This window comes from Scylla paramamosain, chromosome 16, assembly GCF_035594125.1.
Source record: "Scylla paramamosain isolate STU-SP2022 chromosome 16, ASM3559412v1, whole genome shotgun sequence".
NCBI classification, from domain to species: domain Eukaryota; kingdom Metazoa; phylum Arthropoda; class Malacostraca; order Decapoda; family Portunidae; genus Scylla; species Scylla paramamosain.
The window spans coordinates 7,352,501-7,378,031 of NC_087166.1; the positions used below are offsets into that span (position 1 = coordinate 7,352,501).

The 25,531-nt window shown below is 41.3% G+C and overlaps 1 protein-coding gene across 4 annotated transcripts in view; it reads left to right on the top strand.

Annotated features, from left to right (window-relative positions):
• The window catches only part of LOC135107955 (myb-like protein I), a 79,058-nt gene that overhangs the window by 25,929 nt on the left and 27,598 nt on the right, over positions 1–25,531 (top strand). Inside the window, exon 1 of one of the 4 annotated variants that reach the window (XM_064018429.1) lies at positions 23,039–23,071. The exons of the other annotated variants lie outside the window; for them this stretch is intronic. The gene's annotated coding sequence lies outside the window, so the exon portion shown is untranslated. Of the gene's footprint in view, positions 1–23,038; positions 23,072–25,531 lie in introns of those variants that run through there. 4 annotated transcript variants of the gene reach the window in all.

A 25,531-nucleotide genomic window follows, 5' to 3' on the forward strand; every position in this document is an offset into this window, starting at 1 on the left:
AGGAATGGAGAAGAGGAAGTTATAGTTGTAAGAGGAGGAAGAGGAGGAGGAGGAAGAAGAAGAAGAGTTAAATGAGGAGTAGGAAGAGCAGCGATGACTCATGACCTATTTAGAGGCTTGTCTTGTGTATATGAGTCATTGAGTGAGTGAGTGAGTGAGCAGTTAGTCAGTCAACATATAAATAAGTTGATTAGTCAGTTAGTTAGACAGTAGTTGGATGATTAGGTTGGCTAGTCAGGTAGTCAGTCAGTCAGGTACTTGTTTGGTCAGTAGTTGAGTGAATGAGTGAGTCTGTCAATATATAAATAAGTTGGTTAATCACTTAGTCAGTCAGTCAGTCGGTTATTTAGTCAGCAATTGAGTGAGTGAGTGAGTGAGTCTGCATATTATCAAGTTACAGACTGAATGAGCAATCGAGTGAGTAATTGAATAAGTGAGTAAGTCTTTTTATCGTGAATCCCAAGGTGTTCACGTGGGAGTTTAAGTGGCGATTGTTATCATTGTAGTGGCGACTGAGGTGGCTGTGATGGTGGTGCTGGTGGTGGTGATGGTGGTGGTGGTGACTGCATGGTGGCTTCAGTGACAGTGGTGCCGAGTCATTGCATTGCTCCAGTGACCTTGCCGAGCCCAGTGGTGTGTGAGGAGAGGAGCTGACAGGTAGAACAGAGAGAGACGTGTACTGGCTGACAGGTGACGAGGCAGGCAGATATGAGACAGAGATATATAGAATGACCAGAATGTGAATTGTCTTGGAGTTGCGTGAAGAAATAGATAGATGGATAGATTGGTGCGATAGACTAGATTGATTTATTGGTTTTGGTGACTCATTAAAAGGGTGTTATGGAGTGAGAGAGATGGATCGATAAGTTTATGAATGGACTTAGAGATGCATAAAGAAATAGATGGATCGATAGCTAAGAAAAGAGTAAAAAAAAAACTAATAGCGGGGAGAGATGAATAGATAAGTTAAAACAGGTACTGAATGACAGATATATGATTAGAATTGAAGATACATAAGGCATAATATGAGTCGATAGATAAGCTAGGAGTTAATTAAGTGTTCATTCGATAAGCAGATAGGTTGACAACAGAAAGGAGGTTAAAAAATAGGTAAATGGACTTGAAGATACATAATAAGATATAAATATAAATAAATAAATAGACAAAGTAACTGAACCACTAATGAATAAATAGGTTAAGTCACTGAGTAGCTAAATAAATATATAAATAAGATATAACTCTACATAACTTCAAGTATATTAACCTCACACTCCCACGCTTTATTTGCAAGAAAACATGATGTGTTGATTTCAAGACAAGAATAACTCTGAAATTATTTAAAAAGATCATAGATGCTTTAAACGATTGTGTAAGGCCACTAATATAGTTCCTAAAGGCGTGAGTGATGCAAGAGAGAGCGTGTAGTGGGGGTGGGTGACTTAATGACTGACTGACTGACTGATTTTAAGGTGACGCAAATATAAGAACATGTACCGCTGGGTTTTGTTTGCTAAGAAGGTACTATTGAGAAAACTCTACCCTGGTATAAGACTGAGTGATGAAAACGCAAAACCATGTGTGTGTGTGTGTGTGTGTGTGTGTGTGTGTGTGTGTGTGTGTGTGTGTGTGTGTGTGTGTGTGTGTGTGTGTGTGTCAGTTTGTCTTACCTGAAGATTATCAATTTCCAAAGCTATCAAAATTATTCACTATTTTTCTTTCTTTCTTTCTTTCTTTTCTTTTTTTTTTATGGGTTCTTTATTCCACGTTAGAGTTTTTTCCAATACTGCAAGAGGAGAGGTATCGTGTGGAGGGCGTGGAAGGTGAAGGAGGCGCGGGTGTTGGGAGGTGAAGAGGGCATGGTGGGACGTGGAGGAGGCGTGGGTGGCGCGGCAGGGAAGGTCGAAGGTCAAGTTTGGGTATTGGGTTACTAATAGAATGCTTGGCGCGGGGTGATGGGGAGGGAAGGAGAGAGGGGGTAGGGAGGGAGAGGGGTGTGTCAGTCACTGTCACACATACACACTAATACACACACACACACACACACACACACACACACACACACACACACACACACACACACACACACACACACACACATACACACACGAAATATCAAGTTAGACAAGAAGGGAAGACAAAGGAATCGGTGAAGTCATGGTAATAATGATAATAATAGTAATAATAATAATAATAATAATAATAATAATAATAATAATAATAATAATAATAATAATAATGAAGAAGAAGAAGATGAAGAAAAAATAGGAAGAGGAGCAACAAAAACAACAACAACAACAACAACAACAACAACAACAACAATAACATTAACAACAACATCTATTAGATGAGATTAGCAGAAAACACAATGAAACTACACAAATACAAATAAAGAAAATTATATTATGAAGTCTCCCAAAAGCTTGAGGAGGATGAGAGAGAGAGAGAGAGAGAGAGAGAGAGAGAGAGAGAGAGAGAGAGAGAGAGAGAGAGAGAGAGAGGGGGGTTTGTGAGGCAGGACTGGAGGTAGTGAAAGTGTGCCTGAGGGTGGTGCGTGGGTGAGGCTGGCTGGGCTGTGCAAGGATCTCTCTCTCTCTCTCTCTCTCTCTCTCTCTCTCTCTCTCTCTCTCTCTCTCTCTCTCTCTCTCTCTCTCTCTCTCGGCTTCTTGCGTTCTCACGAGGTCAAATAGTTGCCCTTTCTCTCTCTCTCTCTCTCTCTCTCTCTCTCTCTCTCTCTCTCTCTCTCTCTCTCTCTCTCTCTCTCTCTCTCTCTCTCTCTCTCTGTTACAAACGAATTTTCTTTTCTTTCCATCATTTCCTTCTCTTCACCTTTCTCACTTTTTCCATCCATCACTTCTTCATACGTATCTATTAACCTTGTGTTTCTTCCTTCCTTCCTTCCACACGTGAGTTCATTAGTCAGTGTCTTTCCTTCCTTCCTTCTTTTCTTTCTTCCTTCAGTCTCTTCCTCCTACCACCCTTCGTCTTCACTTCCTCCTCCTCATCCTTTGCGGTAGGGCTTCCGGATTCGGGTCCTTTTTCTCTCTATAAGCTCCCTTCCCTCATCTCCTAAAGTCTTCTCCCTTTTCTTAATCCAGTCTTTCCTCCCTCCTTATCCTCTCTCTCCCCTCTGTGATTTTTCCTATTTCCTCCCTCCCTGTCTTTCCCTTTCGATTTTATTTATTTTCTCGTTCTTTCGTTTTGTTCTTGTTTTCCCCTTCTTCTAATTCCTCCTCCTCCTCCTCCTTGTTTTGTAGCGCATGAAGGGTATATGACAGACATTACGATATGCACCGACACACACACACACACACACACACACACACACACAATCAGATAGGGTAGATATAAACATACATCCATACATACATACACACGCGTTCTATGCTCATCCTTCTTCCTTAGTTTCATCATCATCATCATCATCATCATCATCATCATCATCATCATCATCACCATCATCATCATCATCATCATCATTTGTATCATTATTATCATCAAAGTTTTACAATTCTATCTTTACCTTCCCGGCGTGACTTTTATTTTTACTCTCCCTCCCTCATTAACCCTCTCCGCTCAGGTAAAGGACGATCACCTGAAGATAAGCCAACTAAAAATAAAATTCCCATCCCACGTTTAACTTTCCCACGCGAAAATGTATGAAACTCCCACGAAGGTGAGTGTATGAATTAACGCATGTGTCAGTGAATGTATAGTAATGAATGAATAAGGAAATAAACACCTTATTCACTCACTCACCCACTTTTTCACTCGTCCACTCACTCTGTCTCTTACTCATTACAACTTCTCTGACTCACTCACTCGTTTACTTGCTCATTTATCCACTCAACTAAACAAAATGATGAGTAAATAAATGAATGAATGCTTAAGTAAATAAATAAATCAAAACTGACCGTAAATATTTAACCTCTGACTCAATAATGAACAGGTTTCTCTCTCTCTCTCTCTCTCTCTCTCTCTCTCTCTCTCTCTCTCTCTCTCTCTCTCTCTCTCTCTCTCTCTCTCTCTCTCTCTCTCTCTCTCTCTCTCTCTCTCTCTCTCTCTCTCTCTCTCTCTCTCTCTCTCTCTCTCTCTCTCTCTGACTCACCCTTGCTTCACGCCCCCACCCTAGTGACCTGGTAACACTGTGGCCCGGCACCCTAGTAACTCCCGCCTCACCGTTACCTGTGCTGCCTGGTAGAGAGGTGGAGGCGGGGGCAGGGAGGAGAGTTAGATGGACTGGTGAAGAAATACATTGATTTGGTAATAGAACGTAAAGTAAGGGGAAGTGTAAGATATATCTGCCTGTAGCTGTCTGTCTGTTTTTTGCTGTCCATGCTATCGTCTTTGTTCAGTGTTTTAGTTTTTTTTTATTTTCTTGTTTTTTTTTATCTTTCATTTACTTTTTTATTTTTTTTTCCTCTGTTGCCTCTTTCCTGTTTTTTTTTTGTTTCCGTCCTCATTTCTTCTTTTTCCTTTTTAGTTGTTCTTTTTAACCTTTCGTTTCTTTTTTTCTTTATTATGTTTTTTTTTATTTTCTTTACACCTTACTCTTAATTTCTTTTCTTTTTTTCTGTTCTTACTTGCCTTTTTCCTCTTCTCTCCCGCCCTCTACTCTCTTCTCCTCTCCTCTTCTCTCCTCTTCTCTCCTCTCCTCTCGTGCCCTCCTTTTTTTCTCTTCTCCCATCCCCTTCACTTTCATCCCCTCCTCTCTTCTCCTCTCCTCTCCTCTCCTCTCCTCTCTTCTCCTCCCCTCTTCCTCTAAAGGGCAGCCTCATCCTTGGCCCCTCACCCTTTACCTTTGGTCGTCGTGGTAACATGGGAAGAAGGGCGTGGTCAGCGTGAGTCATTGAGGCTTCGATGGGGTGTCATGAAGCTTCGTGAGACTGTATTGCCTCAAATTAGTGATTACAGAGGTTCTTTTTTAGTATTTTCGTTGATTTCCGTAAGTTTTGATAATTATGAAGCTTTGTAAGGGTCTGAATGAGTTTTTTTTCCGAAGCTTCTATTTATTTATTTATTTTTATTTATTTATTTTTTTTTTGGCTGTTGTTTCGTAAAGATTTATGAATACGTAAAGTTAAACAAATATTGTGAAGTTGTGAACCAAAGCCTTGCGGGGGTTTGTTTAATTTCTGAGGCTTCATAAAGTATCAATAAGTTGTTCTGAAGCTTTTCGTGAAGCTTTTGTTGTATAGGAGTGCAGCAAAAGAAAATAAAGAAATAAAATTGAAGAAGAACGGATATAGATATTGCCAGAAAGAGAGAGAAAGAGAGAGAGAGAGAGAGAGAGAGAGAGAGAGAGAGAGAGAGAGAGAGAGAGAGGCGGAGCGTAACTTTTCAGGATCATTATCTGGGGGAGCGTTGACAATTTGGTTGGCAACACGGAAGCTTGACAATGGCGGGAATAATGAAAGAGAGAAAATGAGAAAGGAAGTGTAAGAGAAATGAAGATTAAACAAGAACTGATCATTTTGCTCTTTTCATCTTAAGGGATAATTTGGAAAGTTGGACAATAGATGATAAAAAGAAAATAATCAAAGGAAGTAAGAGATTAATGAAATTTGAATGAAAACTAATAATTTTATTCATATTATCTTAAGGGTTGAATTAAGACCCAAAGAAATTATATGGAAAAGATATGGAGTTTAAACTAGAATCTAGTATTTATATATTTAATTTTAAAAACAAGAATGATTTGGAACTTAATTGCTATATTGTGTGAAAGTAATATTCGATAACCTGTAATTTAGTTTAGTTTAGGTTAGGTTAGATTTAGACTGGGTCAAGTTTGGTTAGGTTAGGTTAGTTTACGTAAATTAAGGTTAGGTTAGGTTAGGTTAGGTTAGGTTAGGTTAGATTTAGGCTGGGTCAAGTTTGGTTAGGTTAGGTTAGGTTAGGTTAGGTTAGGTTAGGTTAGATTTAGGCTGGGTCAAGTTTGGTTAGGTTAGGTTAGTTTACGTAAATCAAGGTTACGTCAAATGAAGTTAAATTACGTTAGTTTAATTCATCTTAGTTAGTTATGCTAATTTTATTTAGTTGAGCTTGTTTAAGTTGGTTTATGTGATATTATTAGACAAATTTACCTTAGGATAGATTAAGTTAAGCTAAAGTTAGTTTAGGTTATGTTAAATTTGGTTTCATTAGATTAGTTAGGTTTAGTTCATGTCTGTCTGTTTGCGTTAGGTTAATTTAATTAGGTCAACTGAAAATTTTCCTGCATCGACATTTCAATATCGTATGCAGCACAAAGGTATCGTACAGGTGGCAGGCGTGCGTCGTGCCTTACCCAATAATTGACTCACCGTTGGTCGAAACTTTCTGGACAAAAACTCGCCCCTTGTCCGAGGCTGCCTTCCTCCCCAGGGGTGTGTCTCCGCTTGCCTGATGCAGCGCTAAGAACTGCCGCCTCGCCCCTCCTCCTTGTCCTCCTCGTCCTTGTCCTCGTGTTTAATCTCTTTTTCACTTCTCCTCCTCCTCCTCCTCCTCCTCCTCCTCCTCCTCCTCCTCCTCCTCCTCCTCGTGCTCTTCTCTTTGTCCGTCCCTGTCTTCCTTCACCTCCTTCTTCCTCTCCTCCCTCTTGTCCTCTTTGTCCTTGTTCTCTTGTTTAACCTCTTTTCCGTCCCTGTTCTCCTCCTCTTCCTCCTCCTCCTCCTCCTTCTTCTTTACTAAACTAAATCTTTTATTTTACGTAGTTCACATAATGCAGTTCATCACAAACTCATAAAGGCCAACAAATCTGCAGCTGCTTGTTCTTTTTTTGTCCTCCTTTGTGTTCCTTTCCCATCTCCACCCTCGTCGTCCTTCATCTCCTGGTCCCTGTTGTCATCATCGTCCTCGCCCTCCTCCTCTTCCTTATCTTCCCTCTCCTTTTCCTCCTCCTACGCCTTCTCTTCTTTTTTTTTTTTTTTTGGAGATGTGCACGAGAGAGAGAAGAGAGAAGGAAAGAGAAAGAAAGGGAGTATTAAATATTTTCTTTATTCGCAGTTAGGTTTGTTGTTTTCATTCTCTTTATGATTTCCTGACAACAGAGAACACGTTATGAAAGTGTGTGTGACTTTAATATTCTCTTATATTTGTTTCTGTGTACTTAATAATGTGGTAATGGCGGGAGGTGAAGACGGTGCGTTAAGTGTAAATGTCATTCTGGCTTTGTATGAAGTGATAAAATTGTTACGTGAAGAGGACGTGTTTGATGGAGACCAGTGCTGTTCATTCGGATTTTTCTGTTGGAATTTGTACAGTGAATTAGTGGAAAATTCTACGACTCTCTCTGTTTGGCTATCTGGGCATGCGTGTTTGTCTGTCTGTTTCGGTTTCCCCACGTCTGTCTGTTGCCCCATGTGTGTCTGTTTTTGTTTTGCGTGTGTGTCAGTCTCTCTCTCTCTCTCTCTCTCTCTCTCTCTCTCTCTCTCTCTCTCTCTCTCTCTCTCTCTCTCTCTCTCTCTCTCTCTCTCTCTCTCTCTCTCTCTCTCTCTCTCTCTCAATAGGCCATTGTATCGGAAGGAAAATCGTGAGGCGGATCCCTTCCTCCTCTCCTTTCCATCCCCCCTTCCTCTCCCACCCTCCTCCTTCATCTTTCTCATCCTCCCCTTCCCTCATTCCTCCCTCCCATTCCTCCTCGCGGTAATATTGGGCTTTCCTTTTTTTTTTTTTTTTCAATCCAACAGTTTTAATTTATATTACCATAACCCTTTGCCTTAATCAGAATCTTACTAGCACACCTCATTAACTCTCCCTCACCTAGAGAAGCCACGCAGGTAACCCCAATTTACCTGGCCACACCACGTAACGTCTCTCTCTCTCTCTCTCTCTCTCTCTCTCTCTCTCTCTCTCTCTCTCTCTCTCTCTCTCTCTCTCTCTCTCTCTCTCTCCAGCTGTCTGAACTTTCTCAAACCACCTTCACCCAATGTTGCAGTGTCACCTGAGTACACACCTAACCCCCCCCCTCACTCCCCCGTGCTCACCTGTGTGTCACCTGCCCCCAGCATCCGTAAGTGAGTGGATAAAGGGGACCCCTGATAACCTATAGAGAGGTGCAGGTGGAGGAGGAGGTGGAGGAGGAGGAGGAGGAGGTGGAGGTGGAGGTGGAGGAGACCTGTATGTGTGCAAGTGACCTTCGCATTCCTCCCGCTGGGGGTGTAGTCTTCTCCTCCTCCTCCTCCTCCTCCTCCTCCTCCTCCTCCTCCTCCTCCTCCTCCTCCTCCTCCTCCTCCTCCTCCTCCTTCTCTTCCTCCTCCTCCTCCTCCTCCTCCTCCTCCTCCTCCTCCTCCTCCTCCTCCTCCTCCTCCTCCTCCTCCTCCTCCTCCTCCTCCTCCTCCTCATGCCATGCCCGCGTACCTAAACACTAAGGGTCATTTTCCTGCCTTGTTTCTGTGCCCCTTCCCTCCTTTCCTCCCTCCTTCCTTCTCTCCTCCCCTTCTTCCCTCCTTCAGATTCCCCTCAGCGTAATACACCAAACTACTCCTCCCTCCTCCCCCTCCCCCTCTACTTTTCTCTCTCTCTCTCTCTCTCCAAGCCTCCTTCTTCCATTCTTGTTCTTCAATTCCTCCTTTTATTATCCTTGTTAGACCTGTTTTACTTGTTATGTAAAGTGTTTTTTTCTTTTATTTTCTTTTATTTTTCGTTCTCCTTCTCTCACGTCAGAATACTTGCGTCTCCTCGTCACACTTCATTCTTTATCTCTCTGTTTTGTCTATTTTAGTTTGTCTCCTTTTTTTCCTCTCTATTTTTGTTTTATCACCTAGTTTTCCTACTAAATACTAAACGTGTCAACATTCTTCTGTTTTTTTCTCTATCTTTCCTTCCCCCATTTCTTTTTTGTCTACTTTTCTGTTTGCTTACTTTTTTCCTCCCTTCTGATCTCGTATTACATTCCACGTTAAATACATTCATCTCACTTCCATGTCCACTCCCTTTTTCCTCATACAAATGCTCCTCTTTCCCTCCCTCTTTCTGTTACTGTGCCTACCCCCTCTTCTATTTTTCCCTGTCGCTTTGTCCCATTCTCTTCTCCCTTTCACCTCTCTTCCCTTTCTCCTCTCACGGTCAGACAAAACTTTAACTACCTCCTAAGACAACTTTACCTTTATTTGCCAAACTCGCCACAACATCAACAGATAAACACAAACTGCACACCTGTCATTAGCTTACTTTATACCTGCAGATACTCAGGTGTTTTCCCCTAAGTCTGAGGGAAAGGCAGAGAGAGATGGGGAGGGAGGGGAAGAGGGGGAGAGGGGATTTTGACTCTTGTACCTTCAGTATTAAGCCGCCCTTGACCTCTCCTGAAAGCGGGGTCAGCTAGAAGTGAGGATGGGGGGGAGGATCATGTTGATGCATCGGTCTCGTCACCTTTTCAACTTAGGATTTCTTGGATTAGTGATGCTGGGTGGTGGTGGTGGTGGTGGTGGTGGTGGTGGTGGTGGTGGGGGTGGTGGTGGTGGTGGTGGGGGTGGTGGTTCTTTGTCTCTCCCTTGGTCGTCTTTGTTGTTGCTTATTAGTTGGTTGATTCAGAGAGAGAGAGAGAGAGAGAGAGAGAGAGAGAGAGAGAGAGAGAGAGAGAGAGAGAGAGAGAGAGAGAGAGAGAGAGAAAATACCGTCCTAATGGCTTCTGATAAAGAATGTGGAAGAAGAAATCGAAGAAAATACACAAAATGAGAAAAAAAATAGAAAAAGTAGAATTTCAAAGATAAAGGCAGACACATAGACAGGCAGACAGACAGACAGACAGAAAAGAAGCTGAAAAAAATCAATAAATTCGACTTGTGGTTATCTTTCATCTTTATGGCCGAATTTCAATAGCTAAATGACTTCCTAAAGGAGATTTCACACCCTAATAAAAGAAGTAAACATGAGGAAGAGGAGGAGGAGGAAGAAGAAGAGGAGGAGGAGGAGGAGGAGGAGGAGAATGACGACGACGAACACATAGATATAACAAGACATGAATAAAAGAAGAATAAAGAAGAGGAGAAAGAAAACGAGGAGGAAGAGAAGGCATATACTCGTAGACATTAAAAATTACAGATACTATGAGAAATTTTAGTCTATAATGAGGGTATCTGCTAAACTACTTAGAATATAATGCTACCGTAAACGATGAGTAAAAGAACAAGATAGAACAAAGTTAGGAGGAAGAGGAGGAAGAGGAGGAGGAGGAGAAGGAAGAGGAGGGGGTTAAGGAAGAAGCACCACTAAATTAACCCTGCACAGGTCACATCACGCACATTTACCTTCAGCTTTCCACATTCTCAACCTTGACAACCGTAAATTATTATCTCGCACCTTGAAATCGCATTACTTGTATACCTGACACACCCTCAACCACCATCACCACCTTCAACCATCACCACCACCTCCCCTCCTCTCTCAGTGATTTTCAAGGCCACTGCTTTTCTGAGTCAGCGACCTCCGGCGGGAGTACGTGGAGGTCAAGAGAGAAAGAGGGATAGACCACCGCCTTGCAGGACCCCACATTACTGATTCCTCTCGTGGTGTTTGCTGGGATTGCTTGAGTATGGAGGAAAGCTTGCAGGAAATGACGTTTTTTTTTAGATTTGCTTGGGTTTGTTTATATTTTCCTAAGGGTATTCTTGTGTTTTGGTAAAGTCTGTGGTTTGTAATAGTCCTCCTTTTTTTTTTTTTTTTTTTGGAACGTTTTCTTTTTTCTGTTTTATTGTTGGGAGAAAATTGGTCATTTGTGTGTTTTTTTACGTTTTTATGGTGACTCTCTCTCTCTCTCTCTCTCTCTCTCTCTCTCTCTCTCTCTCTCTCTCTCTCTCTCTCTCTCTCTCTCTCTCTCTCTCTCTCTCTCTCTCTCGTGCAGCATTCCCTTGTACCACTTCTGTTTATTTTCTTCTCTTTATTTTTTTCTCTGTCTCCATCTTACGCCTTTCCTGTCCGTGGGTATGAAATGTTTGCAAAAAGGGCCGTGCCGCCTTATGCTTTCTTGATCAAATTCTCGCCAAACACAGGATTGGATTCCGTCAGTGTCTGGGGGAAAGAGTCAAGTCGTCTTCTGGCTGCTCCCGCATAACCTCACGCCTTCCTGCGGCAAGCGTTCCTAGACCAAGCATTTATAGGTCACGCACTTAATACCGCTGACTTGCGAGCGGAAAGGAAGTGCAGAAAAAAGATTACATAGCAAATTCTTGGATAAATGGAAGGTATAAGGTTGATATTTCAATACTTTAGCTAAATTGTGATGGAAAAAAAAAACATTTTGACCTGCCAACAGAAAAGAAATGTGAATATTTACATTTACGAATACCATACCAAAATGGACGTAATAAAATAGGAATTTCTGAATACTGAGCTAAATTAGACCGTACTTTTTGCATTATAGAATTAATGTGAGATGAAAAATTTAAGTAATATTGCCCTAAAGTAAACAGATAGATGTATATTAGTGGTAAATATGAATGAAACATTTCTTAACTAAAGGAACTAAGTAAAATAAACACAATATATATATTTCATGGAGTTAATGAGAGGAGGAAAGAAATACTAGATAAAGAAAGAAAACCTCGAGTAAAAAAAAAAAAAAAAACTGACTTTAGCAAATAGATAGATGTAAAATTATTGATAAATTCGAATCTAACATTTCTGAACAATAAATTAATGTAAACAAATGAATAGCAACGAACAAATACTAGTTTGATAATATAACTATAGATAATCATAAAACCAAACATAAAAAGCGAAAAAAAAAAAGAGTCCAAAGTATCGAAAACTATGTAGATAATTAAACAGAAGAACATTAAAGAGAAAGAGAGGATGAGTCAAGATCGAGTAAGAGGAAATAAGAGAAAGGAATGAGAAAGACGGTGATAAATGTGGGAGAAAGAGAAGAAGCGACTACCTTGTAATGTTGCGAAGAGTGAGAAGAATGAGAAGTGATGATGAATTATGAGAAGTACCTGATTGGATGAGAGAGAGAGAGAGAGAGAGAGAGAGAGAGAGAGAGAGAGAGAGAGAGAGAGAGAGAGAGAGAGAGAGAGAGAGAGCATAACTGAAGTAAATAATGTTGTAAGGGTAGGAAGTCAACAGGGTGGAAAGAAAAAGAAACGAAGGAGGGAAGGGAGGAAGGGAAGAAGAAAGGAGGGAAGGAGAGATGGAGGGAGGATGGAGGGAAAAGTGACTGGCTGTGTGTATGTGTGGACTTACACACACACACACACACACACACACACACACACACGCACGCACGCACGCACGCACGCACGCACGCACGCACGCACGCAAGCACACACACACACACACACACACACACACACACACACACACACACACACACACACACACACACACATTCTCTCTCTCTCTCTCTCTCTCTCTCTCTCTCTCTCTCTCTCTCTCTCTCTCTCTCTCTCTCTCTCTCTCTCTCTCTCTCTCTCTCTCTCTCTCTCTCTCTCTCTCTCTCTCTCTCTCTCTCGCCGACACACTAGCCTAGCTGAACAAAGTGGGTCGGTCAGTGGGGAAGAACAATGAAAGAGAGAGAGAGCGAGAGAGAGAGAGAGAGAGAGAGAGAGAGAGAGAGAGAGAGAGAGAGAGAGAGAGAGAGAGAGAGAGAGAGAGAGAGAGAGAGAGTCCCCTACGTAGCAGATGGCAAGAGAAACATGACAACTTTATTAACAGCACCTTATACGTCTAATCACTGCCCTCAGGTGTTCATTAGCTCAGGTGAGGGGCATTTGGCTAGCGGGATTGAGTTCTGGGGCATTTAGCTGGAAGGATTTCACTCTAGGATAGGTTTCAATGCTTTTAGTGATGCTTTGCGACTCTGGCTAATAGTATGTTAAGAGGAGAGAGATTAGGAGTGTAAATGAAAGAGAATATGACAAAGAGAGAGAGAGAGAGAGAGAGAGAGAGAGAGAGAGAGAGAGAGAGAGAGAGAGAGAGAGAGAGAGAGAGAGAGAGAGAGAGAGAAAGAAATAAAGAGAGAGAGAGGAAACTGAAGGACAAAGAATGAAGGATGAAAAGTTGAAAGTAAGAGTTATTAAGGCAGGGGAGAAAAAGAGGAAGGACAAAGAAGAATGAGGAATGAAGGGTTGAAATTAAGAGTATAAATAAAAGGAATTATTAACGGAGGAGAGGGAAAATAGCAAGATAAAGGAGAATGAAGAATGAAAAGCTAAAAGTAAGTAAATAAAAGGGAAATATTAACGAAAAGAGAAAATAGATCAAAGAAGAAAAAAATTAAGAATGAAAGTAAGAAATTAAAATATAAGTAAAAGAGAAATGTTAACACAGGAGAGAAAAAAAAATGGAATGATAAAGGTAAAGAAGAAGAAAATAATAACTGAATATAGAAGAGACACGGGATAAGATTGATGTGAAGAAAATGAAACTAAAAGAGAGAACAGATGAAAGAATGCATGATAAATGAGAGAAGAAACAAAGGAGGCAAATATAAAAAGGAAAAAAATAAAGGAAAGAAAGTAAAAAGAGATCGACTAAGACACGAAAAATAAATGGAGGAATTAAGAAGTAAATTAACGAAAGGAAGGAAGGAAGGAAGGAAGGAAGGAAGGAAGGAAGGAAGGATAAATACAAATAGATAAACAGGAAAAAAAGGAGGAAAACAACTAAAGAACACAAAACAACAAATCTAAAAAGAACAAAGTAATGAAAGAAGGAGAGAAGGAATAATAAGAGTGCATAGGAGTGAGAGTAATGGTAAGGGAGTGAGAGGGAATGATAGAGTGAGAGTGGAGGGAGAGGAAGGGGTAGGAGAAGGCAAGATGGCATGGCGTGTCAGGAGAGAAAGAAAAGCGAAGGACAGGCATGCAAAGGGAGAGGAGATGAGAGAGAGGGAGAGGAAGGGAGAGAGAGAAATGGCTGGAGGGAGAGAAGAGTGAGTGAGGGTACATATACAATTTAGAGCCGGAGGGATGAACAGGAGGAAGAAGAAGAGGAGGAAGAAGAGAAGGAGAAGAAGCTAATCCTTTTCAACAGTAGATGGAAGAATTAGGGAGAGGAAGGAGAGGGGGAGGGAGGACTTTAGTGCAGCTGCTGTGGGGAGACATGCAGAAGGCGGTTGTAAAGGGAGGAGGGGGGAAGGGAGGGTGTAGTGCAAAAGCTGTGAGAGGAGACAGGAGGAAGAGATGTGCACGAGAGGGAAGGTGTGGGCGTGGGAAGATGTTGACAGGTACGTGGATATGATTACCTGGGTGTTTGGTGATGGTGTTGTTGTTGTTGTTGTTGTTGTTGTTGTTGTTGTTGTTGTTGTTGTTGTTGTTCTTGTTCTTCTTGTTCTTGTTCTTCTTGTTCTTGTTCTTGTTCTTGTTCTTGTTCTTGTTCTTCTTGTTCTTGTTCTTGTTCTTGTTCTTGTTCTTCTTCTTCTTCTTCTTCTTCTTCTTCTTCTTCTTCTTCTTCTTCTTCTTCTTCTTCTTCTTCTTCTTATTATTATTATTATTATTATTATTATTACTATTATTATTATTATTGTTGTTGTTGTTGTTGTTGTTGTTGTTGTTGTTGTTGTTGTTGTTGTTGTTGTTATCATCATCATCATCATCATCATCATCATCATCATCATCATCATCATCATCATCATCATCATCATCATCATCATTATTGCTACTACTACTACTACTACTAACACTACTAGGTACTACTACACCACCACCACTACCACCACAACTACTAATCCTAATACTACAAATAAACACCACCTTATAGTTAATACGAAACACAAGGGACTTAGAACAATCCCAATTCACCACTCGTAAACAGTCCCCCACTTTCCATCGCTTATAAGGAATCTAGTGCTATTGTGAAGGATAACACGAACCCCTGCAAGAAATAAATCAATGTTAGAGGTCAGGTGATGTATTGGTGTTGCCAGGCGTAGCATATTGATGTCACCACGTCTTGTTTACTGTGTTTTTTTATGTTTTCCTTACGATTTTTTTTTTTTTTTTTTTTGGCATTACAGGGAAATCTTGTCAGTTTCCTCCTTGTCCCTGCGTCGTGGTTGTGATGTTTTTTTGTTTTTTTTTGTATGCCTCGTGTGTTCGTGGGTTCTTGTTTTTTTTCTGTTATATTTATCGTTTTCTTTTTCTGTTGCTTATTTTTTTTTTCTTTTTTTTTATTTTTTGAGTTCTTGTGCTTATCTTTGTTACTATACATTTCCCTCTTTTAGTGTGTTTTATTTCTCGTTCTTTATGCCTTCGTTATCTTTTTCTATCTCTTTTTTATGGTGAGTATACTTGTCTTCCTTATCTTAGATTTCTTTCTTTCTTGTGCTTTATTGCTCGAGTTTTTCTCTCTTTTTTATCTTATCTTATCGCCTTTATGTGGCTGACTATCTTTTTTTCTTTCCGTATACAGCTGAAGATGACGAAATGCAGCAGACGAGGATGGTAGCGAAGAAGGAAACGGCTATAAACATTAATTGACTTTTGTTTATATGTTTACTGATTGATTAGTTAATTGATTGGTTGACTGACTGACTTATTTTATTTATTTATTATTTGTTTTTCTTACACATAGAGGCGGAAAAAAATGTTTCCCATAAAAAAAATACATAGAATTTTTGGACTGATGCAGATAAACAGAAAACATTTGAACAACTCAGAAATATAGTAAACTAACCCTGAATCCATTAATATTTACTATGAAATCGAATATCAGTATCTAGAGGGGATGGAAATTACTTAAAAATTATAACAGTCTCTTGCATTAGAAAATTTAGCAGAACATGCAACCAAAAACTGGATCACTTCTGACTCTATCTACCCTGAAAACAAAAGAGCTAAACCACCAATCATCTGTAATCATCTCTTGCGTTAAAAAGCGGGACGGAACATGAGGGCGTGAGGATAAACGAGTCCACGGTGCGAGCCTCACGGGGCACTGCACGTATACAAGGAACATTAAAAGAGGCACAGAACACGATTAGCATAATAAAAGCAACCCCTTCCCCGCGGCGGCCAGTGAGGTGTGTCAGGCACGTCACGAGCTCTGCGGGGCCTCGTCAGGTGGGTCCTCCCTTCACCCGAACAGGACACGCTTGCCCTTTGTAAATATGACCCAAAGATTGCGCTAAAAGTAAAGCTCAGTGCACTCACTCTCCGCCTTGCTTGCCTTCATAACACTGAGAAAGTAAGCTTGTTTAAAGTAAAGCCAGTATATCATTTAGCTTTATACTTGCTTCTAATACTAAAAAAGTAAGATATTTAAGTATGGTTATGTTTAAAAGTAAAGCTCATTGCACTCACTCGCCGCCTTGCTTGTCTTCATAACGCTGAGAAAGTAAGTGTATTTAAAGTAACGCCAGTATGTTCATTTAGCTTTATACCAATATCAAAGGCCACAGAGATGATTATTCGAGCTCTCATGGATGTTTTTTTCCCACTGATAAACCAGAACCCTTGTCTAACTCTCACTAGAATAATACAAACACCATTGAAAACCTCCAGTAACTTCCATTGGGGCTAATTTCAAAGGCCATAGAGAAAATTGAAATGATTTGGCTTCTCATTTTGTTTTCACCCTCTTATAATGTAAATTCCTTGTCCAACTCTCACTAGAATCATACAAACAACCTTGAAAACCCCCAATCATTTCCACTCTCACTGTGACAACAAGAGACAAGGAAAGGTCTTGACAGAGAAACAATACAGGTAAGAACACGCGCTGCCTAATTAAGAATACCTGAACAACATAGCGGTTCACGAATGGCAGACAGTGACCAGGTGGTGAAAAAAAGAACATAGAAGTCTTTCCTTATATACGAGTACTCAACCATCCATGGCATCCTTCCTCCTTCTCTGCCGCGCCTCCTCCTCTGCCACGCCTCCTCCTCCTCCTCCTCCGCCTCCTCTTATTTTCCTTCCTTTCCTACCTCTTGTTATCTTTGTCTCTCCTTTTCTCTTTTATATTCGTCTACTTTATCCCTTATTTATGTTTCTCTTGCCTCCTCTCTCTCTCTCTCTCTCTCTCTCTCTCTCTCTCTCTCTCTCTCTCTCTCTCTCTCTCTCTCTCTCTCTCTCTCTCTCTCTCTCTCTCTCTCTCTCTCTCTCTCTCTCTCTCTCTCTCTCTCTCTCTCTCTCTCCTTCCTCTTTCTCTTTCCCTACCTCCTCCTTTTCTACTTTCTACATTTTCTTTCCTTTCCTTATCTTCTCTCCTCCTCTTCTCTCCTTTCCTATCTCGTTACCTCTTCCTCTTCTCCCTCTCTGTCTTTTTCCTTTCCTACCTCCTCCTACATATCTTTCCATCTCTCCCTCTCATTTTTACTTTCTTCCCACAACAAATCTCATCTGCATATTGGTAATTTTCATCTCCCTCTCATTTCTTCCTCCTGATCCATCCAACCTCCCTTTTTCTCCCTTTTATTATCTCAGTTCCCCCTCAGCGCCTCGTCAGCCCCTCGTCAGTCGCCCGCAGAGCCGCACGTCCTCACCTCTATAAGGAAGGTCACGAGGAAATTGATTACTAAGAGTTCACGGGGAAAGGTGTTTCGTTTTGCTCCTTAAATTGAAGTGAACTGCCCTGACCTTGTGTGTGTTTGGGAGGGGATGTGTTGGGGGGAGAGGGTGGGATAGTGTGTGTGTGTGTGTGTGTGTGTGTGTGTGTGTGTGTGTGTTGAATATTTCTTTCATTCAGGTATAATTATGTTTCTTTTGATTGATTTTTCATTTATTTTTTCATCTGTTTATTTATTTTTTTATTATTTTTTTATGTATATAATTTGTCAAACTACTACGACTACTACTACTATTGCTGCTGCTTATACTGTTGCTGCTGTTAATTCTACTACTACCACTAATACTACTACTAATACTACTACTAGTTCGTGTATGATTTTGATAGCGATAATTGTAGTAGTAGTAGTAATAGTAGTAGTAGTCGTAGTAGTAAAAATAGCTGTAATAATATCGGTAATCTTTTCCTTTCATATATTTCAATTTCCTTTCATCTCCCCGTCAACTGATTAGGTGTCCCTTCATCCCCTCACCCCCTCCCTTCACTCTCCCCCCATTCATTCTCATCCACCCTCCTATATTCCTCACGCATATATAAATAACCCATTCGCTACCCTATATCAGCTTTATTTATCTCTCCTGTCTACATAATGTTCTCTCGTATGCTGATGTTTCCAGTATATCTTCTCTCCCTCTCTCTCTCTCTCTCTCTCTCTCTCTCTCTCTCTCTCTCTCTCTCTCTCTCTCTCTCTCTCTCTCTCTCTTTTCTTATTCTCCTATTGTATTTTGCTTATCTTTGTTCTTTTCTTGCTTCCTCTTCTTTTTTTCTCTTTTTCTTTTTCTTTTGGTGTCCTTTTTTTTGTTTTCGTTTTGTTTTCAATGGTTTGTTTGTTTGTTTGTTTATTGGTTGGCTGGTTGTCTTGTTTTTTCTTTTTTCTTTCTTTCTTTCTTTCTTTCTTTCTTTCTTTCTTTCTTTCTTCTTCTGCTTCTTCTTCTTCTTCTTCTTCTTCTTCTTCTTTCATAGCAATAGTAGTAGTAGTAGTAGCAGTAGTAGTAGCAGTAGTAGTAGTAGAAGTAATGTATAAGTAGTAGTAGTAGTAGTAGTAGTAGTAGCAGTAATAATGATAACTAGTCGTCACGCTAGTCTTCATAATGCGTGCAAGTCTGACCTTGAAGAAGCAGACTACATAAAAAAAAGAAAAATATATACAAATAAAAGCAGGAGGGAAGCGAAAAATGAAGGACAAGAATGACAAGGCCGCTGGGAGACGCGTACTTACCTCTTACCGAGACGCAGCCAGGTGATGTAGTGACGCAGAGACGGTGAGACGGTGAGATGGTGACGGCCAAGGGTAAAGACAGGAGTAGTGGGTTTTGATGTGTGGTGACGAGATAAGGGTGACGTTTAGGAGTGTTGTTTCTCTCTCTCTCTCTCTCTCTCTCTCTCTCTCTCTCTCTCTCTCTCTCTCTCTCTCTCTCTCTCTCTCTCTCTCTCTCTCTCTCTTTGGGGTTCCTGTTTGTTATCGTTTTATCGTTTTCTTTTTGTTATTTCTTCTATTTTCTGTCTATTTTTTTTATATTGTTCTTATTTGGTATCGTTTTTCTCGCTCTGTTTTCATTATATATTATTTCCTATTTTTGCCGTTTATTTTTTCATGGTCTTTTTTCTTATTTCCTGTCTTGTTTCCGTTTCCTCTAAATCGTCATCCTGTTTTTGTTTTCCTTTCCTTTTTTTCTTCCTTTTTTTTTTTTTTTTTTTGAGTCGCTTCTCGATTCCGTACAACTTTCCCCCATCTTCGTTTTAACTCCATTTTTTCTTTCCGCTTTTATGGTTTTAGTGAGTCGTAAAAGCAATAATAAAAAACACGCCACCACTTCTCTTCTTTGGAAATGTGAGAGCAGCAGGAGGCGACGCGTGCGCACATACTCCTGGGTCAGGCGTGAACTGAGGTCTGCGGAGGGAAAAACTTCGAAACACCCGGATGCTTGTAGGAGGATCTGAAGGGGGAAAGGGGAAGAGGGGTTGACTGTTGAAGCTTGGAGGATGTGAAGCACTTCCTTTTTCTTTATTTCTTGTTTTCTTTTTCTTTATTTTTTTATTTTTATTTTGTTTATGTTGTTTATGTTGTTGTTGTTGTTGTTGTTGTTGTTGTTGTTGTTGTTGTTCTTTTCTTCCTCTTCCTTCCTTCATCTTTTATATGTTAGGAAGATAGAGTACAGACACTAAGTGAATTAAAAATAATAATACAAAAAAACCTGTTCATAGTGCCGCTCCTAACAAGACACAGCAGGGGAACCCAAAAAGAGTGAACCAGTTTAGCGTGGGAAGGGACGATAGGTGCATGTAGGTAGATCAGAATGGACAGGTGGAGAGGGCTGTAAAGATGGGAAGCCGTGAGACTAGAATAGAAAAAAAATATGACTGATTGATAGATTGACCGACAAAAGGCCCCTTCCCTTATAGATGAATCTGAAGAACCTGCAAATGAGTGACAAGGTGCAGAGTTGAAAATTACCAGAAGGATGAAAAAGAATAATATTTTGGATGACAAGTGTTGAGTAACTGGGACATACTTCGAAATGGTAATAGAGATGAAGAGACAGGTGTGGCAAAGAAGAGCCTCAGGATGACGAATGCTTGAGTATTTGAGTAGTTGAAAATAGCCAGCAGGGATGACACAGATGAATAATTTGGGATGACAAGTGGCTGACGAGCTGGGGTGAAGTTGAAGGCTATAAGAGAAGTGAAGAAGAATGGATGACAAGTGGCTAAGTAGTTGGGCTGAAGTTAAAAGTTACCAAAAGGATGAAAAAAGAAAAAAAAGCAATGATAAAGAATAATAATCTAGGGTGACAGTCTGAAAGTTATAAAAAAAGTTTGAAGAAGCGAGGGTGACAAAGAAGAGTTTGGGAGCTAAGTAATTAGGATGTAGTTGTAAAAAGCCAGAGGGGTGAAGGAGCATGGGTGACAAAGGAAATCTGTGAAGGAATTCCAAGGTGTAGATCAAGTTAAAGGAGTAACATGAGTAACAAAGCAAGGAGTAGGTGGAGGAAGTGCGGAGGAAGTGGAGAAGGCCGCAGCTCTTTAGTATGGGAGTGGCAGGGGGGGCGGGGGAAGGAATGCTGGGGTGGGGAGTATCTTGTTACCGAGTGAAGGTGGAGTCGGTGCTGCTTCGAATCCCCGAACGGTTGAACCTTTAGTGATGGCTCGGATAAGACGGTTCAGTTCGGTGCTTTGTGGTCTGAAGTTTCGTATCGTTAAATGGTGTGAGTAAATATATAAAGTGAACCCTTAAGTCACTTGTTTTTATTTTAGTCTACCTTTTCTTTTCATATTCTCATTTATTTTCGTATGTGTTTTTTTTTATTATTTCAGTTTTTTTATTTTATTTTTCTGTGGCAATGGAAAGAAGTTGGTGGTTATGAAATAATTGTGTTTATAGCTTTTTTTTATGTACGTTTTATTTTGCTGTAAACGTGTAACCTGGTTTTTTTTTTTTTTTTGTCTTGTGTCGTAAAGTGTGTGTGCGTGTGTGTGTGTGTGTTTGTGTGTGTGTGACTGGCATATTTCGAAACCTTTATTGCGAGTGAAGTGAGCGTTAGGCACCATGAAAAAACAAATGACTAATACACAGATACACAGGATGAGCACTGGATGTAGATGAAAGGTACTGGATGCTGTTTGTGAAGGGGTGAGGGTGTCATAGAAGGCGGAGAAGAGGTACTGGGTGTGGCAAGGAAGTTTCAGGTGTAGTATGTAGGGAGCTAAATATTGGGTGTAGCTGATTGTTTGGTGTTATGGACGATGAAAAGATATTCTGGGTGTAGCGGGGAAAGTCTTGGAAGTAGTGGGTGTATCGTGGAGGATGTCAAGAGATACTGGGTGTAGGAGTGTTGGATGGGTGTAATGGTTGTGTATTAGATGGGTGTAGTGGGCGTATCGAAGAAGATATCTGTCACTAATCCATGGGTGTTGGGTGGGTGTAGTGGGTGTGTGAGGGTGTCGCGCAGGAAGTGTGAGCCGAGACTGCCCCGCTGATCCAAAAGAAGAAGCATGTGACCTCGAACCTTCCCCTTCCTGGCCGCAGCACGTGCCTCAACATGGCCAGCGGCGCCGCCCCTGCCTCCCCTGCCTCCCCTGCCCCTTGTTGCCTCACGTCCTGCTTTGTACCACCATCCCTTCCCTTGCCTCTCACTGCCTACTATGCTCTCTCACTTCCATTGCCTCTCCCTCTCTCCCTGCACTACCATTCCCTTCCTCCCTTACCTCTCCCTGTCTTCCCTTTCCCTCCCTGTCTCCCCTTTCCTCGTCCTACCTCCCTACCAACCCTCAGCTTCATTCTCTCTACCACCTTCGTCTTACCTTGCCTCTCCCTGTCTCCTCACTGCATTCCTTTCCCCTTCTTGCTTCCCATTCCTTCTCCTTACCTCTCTGCATCCTCCCTCAGCCTCCTTCTCCTACCACCTGGCCTTCCCTTGCCTTTCCCTGCCTTCATGAATCCCTCCCTTGCCTATATTAATTTCTCTGCCTCCCCTTTCCTCTCCCTTGTACCTCCCAATTCACTTTCATTCTCCTTACCTACAGCCTCGTCTTCCCTCGCCTCACCCTGTCTCCCTGCACCATTGCTTATATCAATTCCTCCCTCTACAGCCATTCCATCTCTCCCCTGCCTCCCTACGCCCTCCCTGCGACCTCCCTTCCCCTCCATAGCACCGCCCTTGCTCCCCGTGGCCTCCCCCGTCCCTCCACACCCTCACTGCAGCCGTGGGTGTAGGTTGCACAAGAGGACCGGTTAAACGGGTGGGTTTCCCGGTAACCTGGAGTGTGTCTCGCGCCCCACTAAGCACTGGAACACCGCCCCGTTCTGCCCCGGCACTGCCCAGCCACTGCCCACTACCTCGCCATTGTCCAGCCACTGCCCCGTCACTACCCCGCTCCTTCCCGTTCTATTCTCCCCATACCACGTGATGATTATAAGGGCCCGAAATGTGTGTGTGTGTGTGTGTGTGTGTGTGTGTGTGTGTGTACGGTAATGTTATGTGTTTGACCTTGAATGCCATTGTTCTGATGCGAGTTTCTCCGTCTGTGTGTGTGTGTGTGTGTGTGTGTGTGTGTGTGTGTGTGTGTGTGTGTGTACTTATGCTATTGGTTTTGTTGTTGTGTATCGTTATCTGCTTTTTTTTTCTTTGCATGCGTGTATTTATGGGTACACGTATTAGTGGTTCTGTTATACATGATTTATTATTTATCATTCATACTGTTTTTTATCTTTTTTCATGTTATCTTATTTGCGTTTTTTTTTCCAGTGAAGATTTTCTTACTCCAGGAAAAGAAAAAACTGAACAAATTTCCTGGCATGAAGTAAAAAATATTGTAGTAATTTTTTTACTCTAATATATTATTATTTTTCGTGGTTATTACATGAATGAAAACTGATACAATATATATTTTTTAAAGTTACTACGTTTATGAAAACATACAATATGCTTAATTTTATATCATTACACTTACAACACGTATGAAACCAAGTATATTTTTTTCAGTATATAATTTCATTTTTGTACAGTGGCTCCTTTCTTTATCTTTCCAGGTAAGAGGGAATTTTGCAGGTGTGTTTGGAGGACAAATAGAAGGATTACACACGGTAAGAAAACAATGGAGAGATGTTTATTTCATTCTGGTGCTTTGTGAAGGATACTGTGTGTGTGTGTGTGTGTGTGTGTGTGTGTGTGTGTGTGTGTGTGTGTGTGTGTTATTCTAGCCTCGGCCAGTACAAGGGGCGTGGTCAATGGTTGAAATTAATATGTGCAGCAATATCTCAGGTTAACCCTTCAGGTATTCTAGTCACAGGTAACACGATGAAGCAACACCTGATGATACGCCTTGTGTGTATATATGTGTGTGTGTGTGTGTGTGTGTGTGTGTGTGTGTGTGTGTGTGTGTGTGTGTGTGTGTGTGTGATGATACGCCTTGTCTGTGTGTGTGTGTGTGTGTGTGCTCGAAGGTTAAGTAAAGAGGAAAAAGAGAGGGGAAGGCCGAAGATGTTAAAATAATTGAGAAGGAAGAGATAGATACAAGATGACGTAGTTAAAGGCAGAAAGAGGAAGAGGAGGAGAATGCGGAAAGGAGATTGAAGGAAAGGGGAGATAAGGAAACTGTTGGAAGGAGGAAGAAGAGGAGGGGGAGGAGGAAGTGGAGAGGGGAGGGAGGAATGTACGAGAACGGTTGGAGGAAACAGGAGGAGCAAGAGGAGGAGGAGGAGGAGGAGGAGGAGGAGGAGGGAAGGAAACGATAATAAAACGGTCTGGAAGAGAAAGAATAAGTGAAAAGAAGAAGAAAAATAAAAGGATAAGAGAACATGAAAGAATAGTAGAAAGCTGAGGAGGAGGAGGAGGAGGGAGGACATGAACGGTTAAGGAGAGGAGGAGGAGGAGGAGGAGGAGGAGGAGGAGGAGGAGGAGCAGGAAGAAGAGTACGGTGAGAGTACAGTAAGAGACAGTTAAACGGTTAGAAGGAAGGAGGGAAGGAGGGAGAGAAGAAGAACGAGTTAGCGAAATGAACAAGTGAGGGACGGGAGAGAAAGGGAGGGATGGAGGGAGGGAGGGAAGGTGCGAATGAGTGGGAGGGAGGAGAGGAGGAAGACTGCAGCAACACCTGTCCCGTAACCTGTTGTACCCTTTGTCCTCCTTAAGACGCAGGAAGAGGAGGAGGAAGAGGAGGAGGAGGAGGAGGGAAGGGAGGAGCACCGTCAATACTAGAAAAGGGAATCTTGTTTTCGTCTCCTTATAATGAGCGGGAAAGGAACACAAGAGAATACAAACGAGGAACAAATAGTAGTAGTAGTTGTTTTTTTTATGAGACTGATAAACTGTGCTGTTGTTGTAAAGAATTGGAAGGCGTGGAATGATAAAGGTTAGAGTGTGTGTGTGTGTGTGTGTGTGTGTGTGTGTGTGTGTGTGTGTGTGTGTGTGTGTGTGTGTGTGTGTGTGTGCGCTGTTCATCCCGACGTGGAGATAACAAAGAAAATAAAACGTAAGGGAGGCTATTTCGTCGTATTTGTAGTGTGTGTGTGTGTGTGTGTGTGTGTGTGTGTGTCCGTGTGTATGTGTTTCCCCCATGTGTGCTTAGTTTGCCCTTGTCCCTGCGTTGTCTTTGTTTACCGACGACTTCGCGCCATTCCCACGCTGTGCAGGGGGCGAGACAGAGATCGGCGCAGACTCACCACCGGGCGCCTCTTATGTAACACTCCGTCCATCACTGGGTCACTCCTGTCTCAATAAGCCGTCTCCTCTTATCATGCAGGGGACCATATTTACTGTCAGACACTTCTGCCCGCACTTCCACTACCTTCAATAGGCTCTAGTTGCAATGACACGGATTTTTAAGGGTGTTTTTACGGTTCTAATGTCAAATTAACAAGATTTCTGCATTATTAACAGGAGAAACACTCTTGAGAACCTGGCTAATCATCTCTGTGGCCTTTGAAAATAGTCGTGGTGAGAAATCAAAGAGTTTCTTATTATGCAAATTCTTACAAAATTAACCTGCAGATTATTCGGTACCTGATGCATAAAGAGAAAGGAAAAAACGACTCATAAATTTGTATCTCCTAAAAAGGACTATGCATGATTACCATCATTGTATTTTTTCATTGTTTTTATTTATAGATTAATTATTATGTGGCCATTGTCTATAAGTCTTGTTTTTTTCTTATCTCTCTTTTTTTTCTTTTCACTATTATGTTTGTTGCTTGAATATAATTATATTAATACCTGTTTTTCTTTCATTTTTTCTCTATGTTTCTTTGTTCGTTGTTTATTTGTAGATCATCACCTCTTATTACTAACTGTTTTCTTTTCCCCATATTTGTTTGTTCGTTACTTATATGTACACTATTACCGCTTATAACTATCTATTTTCACTATTTGTTTGTTGTTCTCCATGTTTGTTTGTTCGTTGCTTATTTGCTGACTATTACCATTCATTAGTATCGTAAAAGTAAAGGTAATAAAAAAAAGTGTTCACAACATCGCCTCTTTATCCCTTAACGAAGTATACGTTTCATTATTTATTTTTTCAGCCCATCACTCACAGAGTTGAATAG